This window comes from Arachis ipaensis, chromosome B09 (assembly GCF_000816755.2).
Source record: "Arachis ipaensis cultivar K30076 chromosome B09, Araip1.1, whole genome shotgun sequence".
Classification (NCBI taxonomy): domain Eukaryota; kingdom Viridiplantae; phylum Streptophyta; class Magnoliopsida; order Fabales; family Fabaceae; genus Arachis; species Arachis ipaensis.
The window spans coordinates 56,858,494-56,879,552 of NC_029793.2; positions in this window are offsets into that span (position 1 = coordinate 56,858,494).

A 21,059-nucleotide genomic window follows, 5' to 3' on the forward strand; every position below is an offset into this window, starting at 1 on the left:
AGCTTGAATTTCATCAAATTTCATCAAAATTTCACTAAATTTTCAACAAGAATCACTCATATAAACAATCAATTTCAAGCACAAACAAACCATATCATAATTACAAAACTCAAACACAATCAATCAAGATTAAATTCGTCAAACCCTACCTGGTTTTGTTGCTCCTAATTCGGTTAGACTTTTAGGTGATCCTTAAGCACTTTTTCCTCCTAAATCACATCAAGAACAACTTTAAATCCAAAAACCCTCAGCTAACCAAATCCCACTCAGCATGTTAGGAAGTGATTTCTAACCTTAGACTTGCTGTAAATTCACATTTCTTGGCCCTCAAGTCAAGTTAAGCATGATTCCTAAGACACTGTAAGAAACTTCTGTCTTACAGGAGCACACTCATCTCGATACCTCTGTAAGCAACCTCTGTCTTACAGCAAAGAATTATAGCAAGGTATCCCAGGAAAGCATTCTCAGTGGTCGTACCACCATCTATCTGACTGCCTCTCTACAGTAGATTCTTACATAATCATTCTCATTATCATTATTCATTAACATTCTCATTATTCATCATCACTTTCACATTCTTATGCAGTACCTATTTCTTTCTCTGTTCAATCATGCTATACAAACTCTACAGCTTTTACTTTTACAACATCTTAACTCAAACCATTTCTCTTTATTAGATTACTCTTTTCTCTGTATCCCTTTATTCTTCTCTGGTTACTCTGTTTTCTGTGTTTCTTTACTCTGCTTTGATTTCTCTGCTTAACGTATGTATTTAAAGCTTATATAAATTTCGTATGAATAGTTAGCTTGTCCCAAGTATAGGTTCATTAAGTCTATACTAAAACAGTTTAATTTTTCATATTATACCTAACCCTAGTCGCAACTCAAGGACTAACTATGTTGCTCTATTTCGTTCACTAATCTCTGTCTGTTTTTTTGTCACTAAAACTTTACAGACTTTTCTTTGTTTTTTATCTTTTCTTTAACTTCTTATCTTTCCTTTATCTTTGCCTCACTATCATGTTTTTACCACTCCCTAGGTGTTTTATGAAGGTAATTATGGGGTTATGTAGAGGAAGAAGAAAGGATCATTTTGGTGAAATCAGAATTTTGATTTGAGTTTTAGTTCAGAAGAAATCAAGCTTTGAAGATTAAGTGTTCATGAAAGTTTCTCTCTTTTCTCTCTTGTTATTTTCGGCCAAAATGAAGAAAGGAGACAGCCTTGGAGTGTCTTGGGGGTGTAGGGTGAGTTTTGATTGGTTATCTTGAAGGTGGATTAAAATAATATTAAAATATCTAAGGTGTATAACTACTAAAACTAGGTGTACCGGAACACACGTAAAAACATCTCTAAATATTCTTTTCTAAGCTACTAGCATAAAAGACACTAGTAACATATTTAATGTGAGAATAAAACATGTATAATGAGGCCTTAGCATTGCTAAAGTCATCAGAGAGTGCCAATGCTAAGCTGCACCAGTAAACTGTGAACCCAGTTAAACCGATTTTTTGGTTTTAACTAAAACTGACCAGGTAACCTTATAATATCATTCAAGAAGCTTCTAATACTAATATAATGATAATATTATCCTATTATCTCTCTTCTCTCATGAATCGAGTACGGTTCTTCAAACTAAGACTATTTACGAAGAACAGAATCAAAACTCTTAACCGATACGGTTCAAAAGCTGGGTTTTTCATGACTACGTTATCGAGCGTGCCTCAAAAAAGATTCTATCTTAAAGATGACATAATGACAATGAGGATTGAGATACTTGATGATATATCAGAGGTTCTCCCCTTACTGATCTTCCGGAGGATTCCGTGCTTTCGGAAAAGATCTCACATACTCAAAAATCAGGGTTGTTACATTTGTAATCCTCACTGAACTCAAACTCAATATCTTTCTGTAGTAGTCTGGATAAGTGTAGTGCTACCTTACTGAAGTCCTTAATAAATCTCCGGTAAAAACCTGCATGGCCAAGGAACGAACGGACTTCCCTCACAGAGGAGGGGTAAGGTAAACTAGAAATAACATCTACCTTTGTTGGGTCTACAGAAATGCCCGTATTAGACACAACATGTCCTAGTACAATCCCTTGTTTTACCATAAAGTGACATTTTTCAAAGTTCAATACAAGGTTCGTACTGACACATCTGTCTAATACCCTAGATAAACTATCTAAGCAAAGGCTAAAGGAATCACCATAGACGCCAAAATCATCCATAAAAACCTCCATACAGTCCTCAATAAGGTCAGAGAAAAAACTCATCATGCACCTTTGGAAAGTAGATGGTGCATTGCACAAGCCAAAGGGCATTCTCTTATAAGCATAAGTCCCAAAAAAACATGTAAAAGTAGTCTTTTCCTGATCTTCAGGAGCTATATAAATATGGAAATAGCCTGTGTAACCATCTAAAAAGCAATAATGTGATTTACCTGACAAGCGATCCAGCATTTGATCAATGAATAGAAGGGGGTAGTGATCCTTACGAGTGGCTTGGTTGAGACGCCTGTAATCAATGCAGACTCTCCAGGCGTTCTGTACTCTGGTTGCCATGAGCTCTCCATGCTCATTCTTCACTGTAGTGACTCCAGACTTCTTGGGCACCACTTGTACTGGGCTTACCCATTCATTGTCTGAGATGGGGTAGATAATATCTACCTCAAGTAGTCTGGTCACTTCCTTTTTGACAACCTCTAAGATAGTGGGATTCAGTCTTCTCTGGGGTTGACGAATAGGTCTTGTTCCCAATTCTAAAAATATTCTGTGCTCACAAACTTGAGGTTTGATGCCTTCTATATCTGCCAAGCTCCATCCAATTGCTTTCTTGTGTCTCCTCAGCACACTGAGTAGCTGTTCTTCTTGTTGGGAAGTGAGTTCCCTTGCAATGATGACTGGAAACTTTTGCTTGTCCTCAAGGTAAGCATACTTGAGGTGTGGAGGGAGGGGCTTTAATTCCAATTTCTGCTCATGGCCAGGCTCTGGATCATCCGGAGCTGGTGATAATGGCAAGATGCCCTCATTGTCCTCTGAAAATGTCCCCATACTTGGACCTTGTCCTATGTACCTCTCTTTTAATTCCTCCTAGTGAACTTCAGCTACAGTTTCATCAATAATATCGCACTGGAAGATAGAATGATCTTCTAGAGGATGTCTCATTGCTTCATTTAAGCTGAACTTCACTGCTCTGCCATCTATTTCAAAGGAATAAGTTCCTGAGAATGCATCCATCTTAAACTTTGAAGTCTTCAGGAATGGTCTTCCAAGCAGGATTGATGATGGCCATCCTGAGTCATTAGGTGACATTTCCAGGATATAGAAGTCAATGGAAAATGCGAGTCCCTTAATGCTCATTAATACATCTTCAGCAACTCCAACCACTGTAATAATGCTTTTATCTGCTAACACAAAATGAGCTGCCGACCTTTTTAAGGGAGGGAGCCTCAAAGTATCATATATAGACAAAGGCATTATACTAACACATGCTCCTAAATCACACATGTAGTAGAAAAATATCACACTACCAATAGTACAATTAACCATACATGGACCTAGATCACTACACTTTTCAGGTATACCTCCCATTAAAGCAGATATAGAACTACCTAAAGGAATAGTTTCTAATTCATTAATTTTGTCTTTATGTATGCATAAATCTTTTAGAAACTTTGCATATTTAGGTACTTGTTGAATAACATCAAAAAGGGGAACAGTTACCTCAACCTTTTTGAATATTTCTACCATTTTGGGATCAAGTTCCATCTGCTTCCTGGGCTTCCTTGAAATTTATGGAAATGGAATAGGAAGGACGTTTTCTGTAGGGTCTGAATCCTTTGGTGCTTCCTTCTGTGGTTGAGCTTCTTCTTCTTCAGTTATGTCTTGTATGTCCTCTTCTCCTTCAGCATCCTCTACTTCCACCACCTCTTCAGCTGAGGCGTGTTCTGATGGGATTGGCTCCTCCTGATTCCTCTCTTGAAGTGTGGTTCCGAACCTTAGGGTAATGGCATTGATGCCACCCTTTGGATTGTCCAATGGTTGAGAGGGGATTCCACTGGAGCTCAAAGGCTGGTTGTTGGAGTTATTTAGTGATCCAATCTGTGAGATAAGAGCTTGCAAGGTAGAGTTCAGACCATTTAGAGTAGAAGTAAGGTTATTTTCCATGGCCAGCTGTCTCCAATCGATAGATTGTAGTAACTCATCCTTAGAAGATGAAGAGGGATAAGTAATCTGAGAGGTCTGCTATTGGTTGTGCTGTGGTCCTTGGTATTGCCTCAGGTGAGGTGCTCTGTAAGGCTGGTTCTGGTTCTGCTGCCTGTTGTTGTTATTATTCCACTTCTGATATCCTTGATTGTCTCTACCTCCTCTGTTATTGTTGTCCCTCTAGCTCTGGTTAGAATTATCTCTCCAACCTTGGTTGGAATTGTCTTGCCATCCATGGTTGTATCCTTGGTTAAGGCGGTCATAGAAGTTATGAGTGGCTGTCACAGTGTTGTCTTCCTGCTGGAACTGCGAACATTCATCAGTATAATGGCTATAATCAGTACAGATCCCACACACTCTCTGTGGGACTAACTGTTGGCTTTGCTGCGCTTGTTGTTGATTCAATTGCATCTGCTTTAGTAAGTTGGTCATCTCACATATACTCTGAGTCAGAGCAGTAGTCTCCTTGTTAGAAGATACCTCTGCAACAACTTTTGACCGGACTTGTTTCTGTTTGTGATTCCTAGTAGATTCAGCCAAGTCGCTGATCAATTGCCATGCCTCATCAGCGGTCTTGTACTTTTTTATAGACCCATTGCTAGCACTCTCCAATGTGGTCTTATCTTGGGGCCTCATGTCCTGTGTGACGTAGCTGAGCAACACTATCTTGTCAATCATATGGTGGGGACATGCTTTCAGAAGGTTGTTGAAGCGCTCCCAGTATTCGTAGAGAGTCTCGAACTCGTCCTAAAAAATCATGGAAATATCTTTCCTTAGTTTATCAGTAACTTCAGCTGGAAAGAATTTTTCTAAAAATTCTCTTCTAAGCGAGTCCCAGTCAGAAATAGTTGCTGCGGCTTGAGTGTAGTACCACTCTCTCGCCTTTCCCTCAAGAAAGAATGGGAAGGCTTTTAATAAAATAGAAGTTTCATCTGCACCATCACGCCTGACAGTAGAACAGGCTGCCTGGAAATCCCTAAGGTGCTTGATAGGCTCTTGAGCAGGTAAGCCATGAAACCTGGACATCAAGTTGAGTAGTGCAGTCTTTATTTCAAAGCCTGTAGCCACTACTGGGTGATGCACTTGAACGGTTACAGTGTGAAATCAGGGGCTCCAGCCTCCTGGATAGTAACTCTCCTAGGTGCTGCCATGTCACCTGCACGTAAATCAACCGAATCAGTAGAACGGGGGCTTGTTTCTTCCCTATGTGACGTTTTAGATTCGCCCTTGGGGAGGACTAACCGACGCCGAGCTTGCCTTATACGTGAAATAGTTCTTTCAATCTCAGGATCAAATACTGGCAAGTTTGGATCAGGAAGTGAACGCGTCATTTAACGAAAGAAACATGCAGCTCATAGTAGCAAAATAAAATAAAATGCAAATAAATAAATTCCAATCAATAACTTAGCACTCCATTGCAACTCCCCGGCAACGGTGACAAAAATTGACGTGGCAGAAATTGGTGAGTTAGGAAATTATTAGAAGAGATACGTTGCAAGTACAGTTCTTAACCAACCGAAAATTCGCTTATCAATTTAGAAAGGGTTGTCACAAAATTAGAATTAAAATACTGGGAGTTTGAATCACAGGTCGTCTCCCAACGAGTTATAGAAAGGTGTGCTATTTTATTAATCAGATGTTTTCTAAAATGGGTTGAGTTGATAAACAGGAAATTAAATAAGAGAATTTATGTAATTTAAAGGAAAACCTTGATCGGGACTAGATTAGTTGGAAGCCCTATCCTTGATGAAGTTCTCCCAAGATCAAAATGATAATTGAAGGTTGTTCTACTTAGTTATCCTTTACTAGGTAGAGGAAAGTCAAGCAAGTTGGAAGGCAATTTCTATTCACAAGTCCTAATCCTCTCTCTTGTGAAGGACTAGTGTCAGTGACTAGAGGGCGATCCAACACTAAACCTAATTACAATTTTTCTCTTGAGTGTTCCAACTCAAGGTTCTCCCTTCTATCATCTCCCAATCAAGTTGTGGAACTACTCGCTCATTATGAATGTAAATTTCGCAAAATAAGGAAGAGAAATAAAGTGAGACATGATAAATAATAATAATCGAAGAAACCAATTTAAAATAAAAATAATTCTTGTATTAATAAATTCTAAAAATAATCCAATAGTAACTCTGAATAAATTAAGGACATGGAAGAGTAAGAGACAAGTAAAGAAACAAACTAGAATGACGAAGTCTTTACGGAGGTAATAACTCTTCTCAATATCCCAATCCAAAAAGCAATAAAAACAAAATCCTAAGAACTATGAATGTGTAGAGAGAAAACCTAGAGGAGGAGTAAAGTTAGATTTGAAACTAAAATTATGCGGAATGAGTGTTGTTCTTGGTTTCTGCATGTTCCCTGGCTCTAATATGCTTTTCTGGGTCGAGAAGTGGGTCAAAATAGGGCCCAAAATCGCCCCCAGCGAATTTTACAGATTCTGCAGATCGCGCATATCACGCGATCATGTCATCCAGGCATTCGCGTCATCCAACGTTTTGCCTTGCCACGCGTGCGCGTCGTCCACGCATTCGTGTCACTTGTGCAGTTTCCAATCCATGCGTTCGCATCAGGCACGCGAGTGCGTCACTGCAATTTTCTCTATTTCGCGCGGTCACGTGACCCATGCATCCGCATCACTTCTCGCTGGTCATCTCGTCAATTTCTTGTGTTCCTTACATTTTTGCAAGCTTCCTTTCCAATCTCCAAGTCATTCATGCCCTATAACACCTGAAACACTTAACACACAGATCACGGCATCGAATGGAATAAAGGAGAATTAAAATACATAATTAAAAGTGTCTAGGAAGCAAGTTTTTCAATCATGGAGTAATTTTTGGGAAGGAATTGTAAATACATGCTAATCATATGAATAAGTGGGTAAAGGTTTGATAAATTCACACAATTAAACACAATATAAACCATAAAATAATGGTTTATCACACGTATGACAATTAAGCATATTAAAATCACATAGGCACTCCCAATTAGAGCATAAGCAAGCAATTCAAACATATGCATATGATGCATGTGTGTCCTATGGCTGATGAGTCTTATCTGTCAGTTATCAAGCCAACCCGACAAGTCCAGCTGCTAAACCCTAGACTGTCCCCCGTCGCGTATCCCCAAGAGTCTATGCATAGCTTTTTATCATATATAAATCTTGCTCATTGGGGGATATCCGTCCCATGAATTTATATGTGCCCGGTCACCCCTTACAACGTAGCGTCAACAAAGTATCGAGTCTCAACCTGTAGCACGTGGTGGCAAGCACTGCTCTTTACCCAGAAAAACTCGTATCTCAGATAAAATAAATGAAAAAGCCTCACTGTCATTCATAATCATTTCATAATCATTCAATATAGCCATAACACCATTTATACATCATATATTTACACTTTTTATACATAATTCATCATAACCCGGAGAAAGTGGGGCAAACCACACCCTTGCATCTACCCAGGGAGCCTCTATTCTAACCAACATGGAGTAAGTGGGGCAAAACCATAACCCTTACATCTACCCAGGAGGTACATTCTCATATGCCCAGGAGAAAGAAAGGAGGGAAATCCTAACCTCCGACCATATTGGTAGGGGTAATTTTACAATAGCAGGAGAAGCAAAGAAGGGGATCCTTACCTTTCACCATTTCCTGGGGTCGTGATAACTTGCATCATTTACCTCTTTTTCTTATCTAAAAAGACCATAAAAAGAGCATAATCTCATTTATTAATGTAATTTCATGAATCAAATGATAAATATTATGGTACATTGCTTTGCAATTGGTTTATGTTGAATTTCAGGTAAAAAGATGCAAAAAAGCACAAAAGAAGCAAAGGAAACTGGCATGACACTTGGTGTTCTGGGCGTGGCACGCCAAGCTTATGAACCCAACACTCAACAATGGGCATGCCACTTGGAACTCTAGGCGTGGCACGCTAAGCTTTTGAAGCTAAGTCTCAAAGAGGGCGTGCCACTTGGTGCTCTGGGCGTGGCATGCCAAGTTTGTGAAGCCAAGATGTCAAAGAAGGCATGCCACTTGGTGTTTTGGGTGTGGCACGCCAGGCTTAAGTTCCAGAGGCGTGATTTTGAGCCCCACTATGGGCGTGGCACGCCGGGGCATATGCCAGCCTGACCTTTTCTCATTCAAATGAATATATCTTGCGCTACACAACTCCAAATGGAATTCTTCCAGTGCCATTAGAAAGTAAACATCCAGGGCTTTCCAACCAAATATAACACTTTATGATGGATACTAGAATTGAGGAAGATATTGACCCCGAAAACAAAAGAAGAAAAACACATCACTGCAGAGTTACCAGCATGACCTCTTCATCTTCAAAGGAACATAACCTGAGTTGTAGAGGTCCAAATGATCTGATTTTGGTGGAGTTGGAAATCTGACATCAAGCACTTTCCAATGATATATAACACTCTAGGGTGGACATTAAAACTGGAGGTGAAAAAGGCCATTATTTCAGCGTTGCAAAACCTGGGCGTGCCACTTGATATGGAAGGCGTAGCACGCCAGTTCAAATGGCCAGAGAGGAAGATTTTGTGCATCATTGAAGGTGTGGCATGCCAAAGAGTGGGCATGGCATGCCAGTTTCATAACATATGGGCCTGCACGCCAAGAAGTGGGTGTGGCACGCCATCAGGCTACTTGACAGACTGACCTCTTCACGTTCAACTTAGCATAACTTGAGCTATAGAGGTCCAAATGAGTTGATTCTAGCGGCGTTGGAAAGATAACATCAAGGGCTTTCCAACCAAATATAATACTTCATAGTTTACATTCAATTTGAAGCCCAAAGAACTCCATACTTTCAACGTTGCAAAGTGGGTCACAATCCAAAGATGAAATTCAAGTGGGAGTGGCACTTGAAACCACACGCCAACTTCTTCCTATAGCCCCCAACCTTCAATCAAGCCCACTCCAACTCTCATTCAAGCTACAATTGTCAACCAATCAAGGCCACAAGAAGCATCTAGAATAGTTCATTTTCATTTCATTGTAATTTGCTTTCAATTTCATTTAAGTTTGTAATTTAGGAGAGCCAATATAAAGGCCTTACTTTCATAGAATTTGGGGGGATTTTAGGCTGGACACATTTGAAAGAGTGAGTCTTCGGACCCTCCTTCCCACCACTCTCTTCCCCCCTTCCATTTCTTACTTCTAAATATTTTAGTTATGAATTACTAACTCTTTCTATTGGGAAAGAGAGCTCTATTATTTTTCAATGGATTAGATTATTTTTATTCTTCTTCTTTTCATCTCTCTTTGATTTACTTGAAGGATTTTCATTCTTCATGTTAGCATTCAATTATCTTGGAAAAGAGATTGAATGTATTTGGGTTTTATGTGAACCTTGGAAGAGGAATCATAAAACCATGCTTGAAATTCCTTCTCACACTTGAGTAGATTTGGGTTTTGGGTTGGATATTGTGACATTTAATCTACCCACTACTTGGGTTTATGAGGATGTGTGGTATAATCAGGGAACATGCTTCATCTTTTCTCATGAGCAATTAGACTAAGGAATTGGCTATTGATCAAGATTTGAGAGATTGAGTCACCAAGGAATTGGGGCTCAATCAATCATGATTGCCAATAGGTCAATGAGTTGCATGATTAAAGATGAGATGAAATCAATTAATCCGGAGAATGCAATATCTTTTGATCCTAATGCTTATTTTATCTTTCTTTCTTTTATCTACTTTATGGTTTTTTACATTTTCTGCACTTTACATTTCCAGCACTTTACTTTCTTGTACTTTACTTTCCTTGCCATTTACTTTCTTGCACTTTATTGCTTTCCTTTACTTTTATGTCATTTACATTTTCTTGTTGCTCATCACTCAAAATTGAATAGTCTAACTAGGATAATCAATTAACTATTGTTTGCTTTAATCCGTTAATCTATGTGGGATTCGACCCCACTCTTAGTGGGTTATTACTTGACGATATTTGGTGTGCTTGCCAAAGAACGAATTCATTTTATATGGGGAGTGAATTCCGGTCGATCAAGTTTTATGGCGCCGTTGCCGGGGGTTAATTGTGATTAACAAACTACCTGTTGGTTGATTACCTAGATTAGACATTTTTTTCCTTTATTTTTTGTTGTTTTTGTCATTTATTTTCTTTTAATTTTCTATTGCTAGTAAGGTGTTTGTGTTATTACCTCACTAAGAATTTTTTATCTCTGACAATGGGGATTCTAATTTCTTTTGGTGATTATTGTCTGAGATAGAGCATTTTGCAAGAAAAAATGGAGTTTACCTCACATTTCAATCAATCATATCATATGGAATATTGCCCACCACTACAAAATGATTCAAGTCATTATCCTAATGATGGCTGGGAATATCACCAAGGAATGAGACAAAATGATCAATCAAATTTTATGGGAAACTTTCTACCACCATAAAATGATGCACGTTATTATACTCATGGTGGGTGGGAGTATCAAGAACATAAAATGGGGTGCTTCCCAGGGCCACAAAATGGTCCATATTTTTATTAGTGTAATCACTACTCATGTTATGGCTGGGAAGCTCAAAATCAAAGAGATTTCACTCATTCATACCCCATTCATCAAGAGCCATCACCTATCAATTATCCAACCTCACCTCCTAGTTTTACATGTCCAAATTCTTCATCACTTGATCATGCCTCAGCACAAAAATCTTTCCCAAATCCATACAACTCATTCCATCACCCATAAAGCCCTTACCACTCCAACCAATAACCACACAGCAACCATTCTCAAAATGTATTAGAAGCCGCATTTGCAAGGTTAGCAAAGGTAGAAAGACAAGCACAAGCCTACTACTCTAACCAACCACCACCATAACCTCCCTTAGATATGCTTTCTAGGCTAGAATTTCTCCTTGAAGAGTGAAATAAGAACATTGAAAGATTTAGTAAAGAATCAGATGAGAGAGAAAAGAAATCTAGAGAAAAAGAGGAAATAGCCAAAAGGGACCATGAAGAAAAAATGAGAAACTTAGCACAATTCTATGCTGAAAATCCAACCGCTCCCTTTCCCTGGCTAAGGGAAGAAAACAATACCACAAGAGGAAGAGTGCTAAGCAAGGGGGATGAAGATCAAATGGTGGGTGAGAAGGAAGAATTGGAAATACAAGAAAAAGAAGCACCCATATCAAGTGAGATTCTTATGAAGAAGGAGGAGGTTGTGAGAGTGTATAACAACATGTCAAGCAAATGACATTAAAAGAGTGCTTGTTGGGAGGCAACCTAACCGTAGATAATATTTCCTTTATTTGTTTTGTTTATTTTCAATAATTTCGCATATAATTGCATTCTAAGTTTGGTGTTGCCATGCAACAAATTTGATTTTCAATCTTCACTGGGTACTTGCATCACGCTAAAATGAAAGTGTCACACTAAGTTTGGTGTTGCCACTTATCTTTCATGCTATGTACCATGCACACCACTTATTAATGCAATCATATTACCTCTGTTTCTTTCTTGTGCCTTTATTGTGATTCTTAATTTTGCTTGCTTAAACACATGTACTACTAACACTCTATTGTTTAAGACATTCATGAACTATCATAAACCCCATCACCACTGTTTTATTTGTTGCTTGAGGACAAGCAATCATTCTAAGTTTGGTGTGGGAAGGGGAAGAATAGGAAAAAAGTGACAACAACAATAAAGATGAACTACAAGGTTGTAAAGTTTCTTTTCCTCTTATTTATTTCCAGTACATTTAAATTGCATGATTGTCTTCTATTTCCTTTGTATACATGTGTGTTGTGAATAAGCATAGCTTGATTGTTGAATTGTAACATGTGCTTTGACATTATGACTACCATCTTGAGTTTTATGAGTTCAAAAGGAATTTAGTTTCATAATCATAAATAAACAAGGTCATTAAAGAAGAACTTAGCATGGGCATATAAGTATTGGAAGGCTAGCATGATTATTGTTGCTCAATTGCATTTGAATTTGTTTAATTGATGTTTTCATCTAGGACATTTTATGAAATTTTTTAAATCGTGAAAACCTTGAAGAAGCAAAATAAAAATAAACCAAGAAAAGAAAAGGGAAAGAATGATAAAGCTGGAGGCTCTGAGTACCAATGACAATTCATTTGTCAAGTACTTGTGGTGTTTATGTATCAAGTAAAAAGCATGAAAAGAATGAAAAGCTTGTTTCAAGGAAGGAACATAAAGAAAAATATTTCATAAAATGAGCTAGATAGAAGCATCAATCATTTGAATATCTTTTGTGATTGTAGCATGCATAATAAACTAGCCAACCATGAACATAAAAATTGCTACTCTTCTCACCTTGGTTTGTCAAAATCTATTGCATGATTCTTTGTTTGCTTGAGGACAAGCAAAGTTTAAGTTTGGTGTTGTGATGACTTGTATTATTTACCTCTTTTTCTTATCTAAAAAGACCATAAAAAGAGCATAATCTCATTTATCAATGCAATTTCATGAACCAAATGATAAATATTATGGTACATTGCTTTGAAAGGGTTTGTGTTGAATTTCAGGTAAAAAGAAGCAAAAAAATACACAAAAGAAGCAAAGGAAACTGGCGTGCCACTTGGTGCTTGACGTGGCAGAAATTGGCGAGTTAAGAAAATGTTATAAGAGATACGTTGCAAGTACAGTTCTTAACCAACCGAAAATCCACTTATCAATTTAGAAGGGTTGTCACAAAATTAAAATTAAAATCAAGATACTGGGAGTATGAATCCCAGGTCGTCTCCCAACGAGTTGCAGAAAGGTGTGCTATTTTATTAATCAGATATTTTCTAAAATGAGTTGAGTTGGTAAATAGGAAATTAAATTAGAGAATTTATGTAATTTAAATAAAGACCTTGACTGGGAGTAGATTAGTTGAAAGCCCTATTCTTGTTGGAGTACTCTCAAGATTAGTTGGTAATTGAAGGTTGTTCTGCTTAGTTATCCGTTACTAGGTAGAGGAAAGTCAAGCAAGTTGGAAAGCTATTTCTGGTCACAAGTCCTAATCTTCTCCCTTGGGAAGGACTAGTGTCAATGACTAGAGGGCGATCCAATAATAAACTAATTACAATTTTTCTTTTAAGTAATCTAACTCAAGGTTTCCTTTCAATCATCTCCCAATCAAGTTATGGAGCTACTCGCTCATTATGAATGTAAATTTCACAAAATAAGGAAGAGAAATACTGAAAGACATAATAAATGATAATCAAAAGGATCAACTAAAAATAAAAGTAATTCTTGTATAAATAAATTCTAGAAAAAATCCAAGAGTAACTCTGACTAAATAAAGAACATGAAAGAGTAAGTGACAAGTAAGGAAACAAATCCTAATAGCTATGAATGTGTAGAGAGAAAACCTAGAGGAGAGGTGAAATCAGATCTAAAACTAAAAATTATGTGGAATGAATGTTGTCCTCTGGTCTCTGCATGTTCCCTGGCTCTACTCTGTTTTTCTGGGCCAAAAACCGGCTCAAAACAGGGCCCAAAATCGCCCCCAGCGAATTCTGTAGATTCTGCAGATCGCGCATGTCACGCGATCGCGTCATCCAGGCGTTCGCGTCATCCAGCATTTTTCGTTGCCACGCGTGCGCGTCGTCCACGCCTTCGCGTCACTGGTGCAGTTTCCAATGCATCCGCGTCACTGCAATTTCCTCTATATCGCGCGGTCGCGTGAGCCATGAGCCCGCGTCACTCCTTGCTGGTCATCTCCTTAATTTCTTGTGTTCCTTCCATTTTTGCAAGCTTCCTTTCCAATCTCTAAGTCATTCATGGCCTATAGTGCCTGAAATACTTAACACACAGATCACGGCATCGAATGGAATAAAGGAGAATCAAAATACAAAATTAAAAGTCTCTAGGAAGCAAGTTTTCAACCATAAAGTATTTTTAGGAAGGAATTATAAATGCATGCTTATTTAATGAATAAGTGGGTAAAGATTTGATAAAACCACACAATTAAACACAATATAAACCATAAAATAATAGTTTATCAACCTCCCCACACTTAGATATTAGCATGTCCTTATGCTTAGTTGAAGGAGATAAAATAAATGAGTAAAACTCATGCAATGCAATGCAACCTATATATGTGAATGCAACTATATGATTCTTGTCCACTTGATCAAGAGTAAATAAGCTCTTCAAGACAATTACAAATCAAATTCCACTAATTCAATTCTTATACAGTAGCAACAGATAAAAAAAATGCAAGAAGGTAGCTCATGAAAGCAGGGAACATAGAATTTAAGCATTGAACCCTCACTGATGATGTATGTGCACTCTAGTCTCTCTAGTGTATAGGGTAATCACTCTATCCTTCTCTAATCATGCTTTCTAATTTTTTGTTCTTCTCCTAACCAATCAACAACATTGAATATACCAATGCAAATATCATGAGGTCTTTTCAAGGTTGTAATGGGGCCAAGGTAATGGTAAGGATACACATATGGTTAAGTAAGCTTTATAAATTGAATCTTTAATTAACCTTAGCTTTAACCCACAAATATGTACATTCTATATAACTTAAGTTTCATACCTAGCTACCCAAAATTTCTCTTTCACATTTCTTACTCATGTATCAACTTTCATTTTAATTTTATCATACATGCATTGATCTTGGAATTCTTAACTTAACATTGGGGTAATTTTCGTTCCCTTATTTAATTATAGAATATTTTTGGATTTTACTTTTTTTATATATAAAATAACATAAAAATAAACATAGCTTATCAATGCACATAGATTTCTAATTCTTGTAGTTTCACATGAGTAGGTACCCAAATTCCCATTATCTCATCATGACACATTCCCTTGTTATCTTTTGTTCCCACAATTTTCCCATACTTAATTAACACATAATTTTATCTTAAGCTAACTAAAGATTCAATTGGGATATAAAATTATTTTTCCACTTAAGGCTAGTAATGTGGTAAAATAAAAAACAATTAGATTTAAAAGCTCAAAGTGGCTAACAAAGATAATTGCAAGGGTAGGCTTAATTTGGATAAGTGAGCTAAACAAATAATGGCCTCAATCATATGCAAGCATATAAATATATTGAACATTGGACATATAAGATGAAACAAAATATAAATTACAATCATAGAGAAGTAAACACACAAGAACAGAATAATTATGGTTAAATAATGTAACCATGTATAAAGGCTCAAAGTCTCACAGGTTGTGTGTTCTTTAGCTCAAAAACCATGTTCCAAATATAACTTCAAGCAAATTTACCACAAAAGTTAAATTAAAATTAGTGAAATTTTGTTCTAAAAATTAGGGTCTTAGAAGAAACTTATTGTCTTTTCAATCAAGTAGAACATGCATGCAACTAATCTATTATTATGCAATTTATCCTATTCTACAAAAGAAAAATTAACAAAATATCCTATTTTATTGGTGTTAGGGAAGAGAAATTACCTCCGGAAGTCAGGTACTGACCGACCTCCCCACACTTAAGGCTTTACACCGTCCTCGGTGCCATCTGTCAGGAATAAGGGTGGGTTGTTAGCAGTATCTCTACAGTCTGGACTGTCATGGCTCCCTGTGCTGGTAAAGGAAGTGGAGTCCGACGTATCTGAGTCTCTGTATTTTCCCTTAAGTAGCTCCTTGAGGTGTGTGAATCGGCACTTGTTACGGCGCTCTCTTATCTTTGCTTTGTGTTCCTGCCGATCCAAACTTTCATGTATCTGATGGAGCAGTTGAGTGGTTATAGGTGCTTGTGGTGTTGAAGGAGGAATCCCTTCAGCCGGTTCAGTATGCTGGAGGTCTGATGTATTTCCCGTTAGGGACATACTGATCAACCTGTGGAAGCATGGCTTTGGTGTCCCCAGCTCTGTAGGAGACTCCGGCGGTTGAGATGAGATCTGAAACCAAGGCGGGAAAAGGTAAGTTGTCCGCAATTTGTACGTGTCCCATAGCACTCCGGATGTGTCTTGGTAGGTTTAGAGGCTGGTCTGTAAGGATGCACCACAGTAGAACGGCCATGTCTGCAGTGAAGGAGGACTCGTGAGTGCTTGGAAAGATGTAATGGGCCATAATCTGTGCCCATACTCGAGCCTCCAAGGTAAGTGCGGAAGTCGATATTCCCTTAGGACGGGAACGATGGTATCCGTAAATCCATCTGCTGCCAGGTAGTGCGATAACTTTGAGAACAGCGTCCCAGTCAAATTGGTACATCTGGCGCTTGAAGGCGGCTTCTTGAAATGCGTCCGGTCCTTCTGGAATAGGGGGAAGATCTAGAGCTCGTTGAATGGTCTATTCTATAATGGGGACTTGCTTCTGTCAGACAAAGACAGACTGCAGGGTTGGCATGTGAAAATTGGAGTAGAACTCTACTACCCAAGAAAGATTAACCTGCCGTGGCTGTCTCTGGAGGAAACCCCATTGTCTTCGTACAATTTGTGGCTCAACAAATTCAGCAATATGGTTTGGGAGGATAAGAAGGTATTCATTGTTGTAACTCCTTTTTGCCAGGATGGAGAACATCTGCTCACAATAGCGATTGGAAAATCGCGCAGTGTCCTTTGCTGGAAAGGATTTTTCTTTATCATCGTCCTTTATAATCCTCTTAATTCTTTTTGTTGAGGGTTTAACTGCAGTTGAAGAAGGCTCTGCCACTAATGCTCATTTTGTTCCTCTCCTTATTGTTGATTTAGGAGCAGCTTTCTCCTTGCCTTTCTTGGTGGCCATCCTGAAAGGGAGAAAAGAGAAAGTATGTCAAAATGTCAAGGGGTAGAGCAAGGAAGAGGATGGTATGGGTGGTAATCAATGCACATTAAAGATGAATGAAGTTAACACATGGTCATGACTGCATGTGAAAAATTATCATGAGGAATATAGTAAGTGCATAGGGTGACAATTAAATGCAAGGTGTTTATTGGCATGCAGGCAAAGGCATGAGTGGCATAGATCAAGCATTCAATGTCCATGTTAAATTACCACAGAATTCAAACTAACAACCTGTTTGGAATAGCAATTATATTAAATTAATAAAATATAAAAAATGGTTTTGTGAAAAGCAGGCATTTAGAGTGAAAAGAAATCCAAAAATAGTGCACAATGCCATACGGGCGTTTTCACAAACACATAGCATGCATGGTAGGTAAGCTATTGAAAATAATAAGTGGAACATGCAAGCAACCCTTTTAAAAATTAACATAAAATTGCCAAACAAGTTCTTAATAATCCACAAGCAAACCATAGGGAATAATAATGACCCTACTAAATATTTAACACCAATTAAAAGAAAAAGAAAGAAAAAAAATATAGATAATACAAGTAAAAAGAAAAAATAAAAGAAGAAAAGAACATAAATTAAGAAGAAGAATAGAAAGGAAGAGAGGGAAGAAGAAAAGAAAAACCTTATTAATGGTGATGAGAGAGAGAATAGAAAGTGAGAAAGAAGGAAGGAGGAAGAGAGGGAAAGAAAATAATGAGGGGAAAGAAAAAGTAGGATTTGGGGAAGGGAAAGATAAGATATTTGGCAAATTAGGATAAGCTGTGCGCCGCAGGCAACGCGGACGCGTGGGAGACGCGTTCGCGCGACTTGCGCTTAAATGAATTGACGCGGTTGCGTCGGTCACGCGGACGCATGACTCGTTTTGTGCTACTGGCGCGAGGGCAGCCTCGTGCTCGCACAACTCTCTCTTCAAAACATATTTTTGCCAAAATCCAGGGTGACAGGTGCGCAGAAATTGTGATTACACTTTAATTATGTAAAATTCATTGCTCTTTCTTTCCCTGGTAATGGCGCCAAAAACATGATGCCAATACCATGGTTCACAACTTCACACAACTAACCAGCAAGTGCACTGGGTCGTCCAAGTAATACCTTACGTGAGTAAGGGTCGAATCCCACGGAGATTATTGGTATGAAGCAAGCTATGGTCACCTTGCAAATCTCAGTCAGGTAGGGTTAAATGTGATTGGATTAGATAATTAAAAGATAAATAATAAAGGATAGAAATACTTATGTAATTCATAGGTGAGAATTTCAGATAAGCGAGTAGAGATGCTTTCGTTCCTCTGAGCCTCTACTTTCCTGCTATCTTCATCCAATCAGTCTTACTCCTTTCCATGGCTGGCTTTATGTGATATATCACCACTGTCAATGGCTACTTTCGGTCTTCTCTCGGGAAAATGATCCAAATGCCCTATCACGGCACGACTAATCGTCTGGAGGCATCACCCTTGTCAATGGTTTCATCTTATCCTCTCAGTGAAAATGGTCAACACACCCTGTCACGGCACGGCTATTCATCTATCGGTTCTTGATCATGCTGGAATAGGATTTACTATCCTTTTGCGTCTGTCACTACGCCCGGCAATCGCGAGTTTGGAGCTCGTCACAGTCATTCAATCATTGAATCCTACTCGAAATACCACAGACAAGGTTTAGACCATCCGGATTCTCTTGAATGCCGCCATCATTCTAGCTTACACCACGAAGATTCCGATTAAGAGATCTAAGAGATACTCATTCAATTCTAATGTAGAACGGAAGTGGTTGTCAGGCACGCATTCATAGGGAATGATGATGATTGTCACGTTCATCACATTCAGGTTGAAGTGCAAATGAATATCTTAGAAGCGAAATAAGATGAATTGAATAGAAAACAGTAGTACTTTGCATTAATCTTTGAGGAACAGCAGAGCTCCACACCTTAATCTACGGAGTGTAGAAACTCTACCGTTGAAAATATATAAGTGAAAGGTCCAGGCATGGCCGAGATGGCCAGCCCCCAAAACGTGATCACAGGATCAAAATACAATCCAGGATCCAGGATGTCTTAATACAATAGTAAAAGGTCATATTTATAATAAACTAGCTACTAGGGTTTACAGAAGTAAGTAATTGATGCATAAATCCACTTTCGGGGCCCACCTGGTGTGTGCTTGGGCTGAGCTTTAACTCTTCACGTGCAGAGGCTATTTGTGGAGTTGAACGCCAGGTTTTGATCCATTTCTGGCGTTCAACTCTGGTTTTTGATCCCTTTCTGGCGCTGAACTCCAGAATTGGGCAGAGAACTGGCATTGAATGCCAGTTTGCGTCGTCTAAACTTGGGCAAAGGATAGACTATTATACATTGCTGGAAAGCCCTGGGTGTCTACTCTCCAACGCAATTGGAAGCGCGCCATTTCAAATTCTGTAGCTCCAGAAAATCCACTTTGAGTGCAGGGAGGTCAGAATCCAATAGCATCAGCAGTCCTTCTTCAACCTCTGAATCTGATTTTTGCTCAAGTCCCTCAATTTCAGCCAGAAAATACCTGAAATCACAGAAAGACATACAAACTCATAGTAAAGTCCAGAAATGTGAATTTAACATAAAAAATAATGAAAACATCCCTAAAAGTAACTAGATTCTACTAAAAACACAGTATTACCACCGGATACATAAATGCCACAGACACATAATTGGGTGAACCTTTTCAGATTGTGACTCAGCTTTGCTAAAGTCCCCAATTAGAGGTGTTCAGGGTTCTTAGGCACACTCTTTTTTTGCTTTGCACCTTGACTTTAACCGCTCAGTCTCAAGTTTTCACTTGACACCTTCACGCCACAAGCACATGGTTAGGGACAACTTGGTTTAGCCGCTTAGACCAGGATTTTATTCCTTTAGGCCCTCCTATCCACTGATGCTCAAAGCCTTGGGATCCTTTTTATTTACCCTTGCCTTTTGGTTTTAAGGATTATTGGCTTTTTGCTCTTGCCTCTTGGTTTTAAGAGCTTTTGGCTTTTTCTACTTGCTTTTTCTTTTTCTTTCTATTTTTTTTTCGCCTATTTTATTTTTTTTTCTGCAAGCTTTGTTCTTTGCTGCTTTTTCTTGCTTCAAGAATCATTTTTATGATTTTTCAGATTATCAAATAACATGTCTCCTAATCATCATTCTTTCAAGAGCCAACATATTTAACATTCCTAAACAACAACTTCAAAAGACATATGCACTGTTCAAGCACACATTCAGAAAACAAGAAGCATTGTCACCACATCAATATAATTAAGCTAAGTTCAAGGATAAATTCAAAACTCATGTACTTCTTGTTCTTTTGAATTAAAACAGTTTTTATTTAAGAGAGGTGATGGATTCATAGGACATTCATAACTTTAAGACAAAGTTACTAACTACTAATGATCATGTAATGAAGACACAAACATAGATAAGCACATAACATAGAAAATGAAAAGCAGAAGAAATAAGAACAAGGAATGAATCCACCTTAGTGATGGTGGCGTTTCCTTCTTGAGGAACCAATTATGTTCTTAAGCTCTTCTATGTCTCTTCCTTGTCTTTGTTGCTCCTCCCTCATTGCTTTTTGATCTTCTCTTATTTCATGGAGCATGATGGAGTGCTCTTGATGTTCCACCCTTAATTGTCCCATGTTGGCACTTAATTCTCCTAGGGAGGTGTTGATTTGCTCGCAATAGTTTTGTGGAGGAAAATGCATTTGAGGCATCTCCGGGATCTCATGGTGATGAGCTTCCTGCGCCTCTTGAGCTCCATGAATGGGCTCTCTTGCTTGCTCCATCTTTTTCTTAGTGATGGGCTTCTCTTCCTTAATAGGAATGTCTCCTTCTATGAAAGCTCCAGCTGAGTAACATAGATGGCAGATAAGATGAGGAAAAGCTAGCCTTGCCATGGCAGATGACTTTTCGGCTATTTTGTAGAGTTCATTAGAGATGACTTCATGAACTTCTATTTCCTCTCCAATCATGATGCTATGAATCATGATGGCCCGATCCACAGTAACTTTAGATCGGTTGCTAGTGGGAATGATTGAGCATTGAATGAACTCCAACCATCCTCTAGCCACAAGCTTGAGGTCCAATCTTCTTAGTTGAAC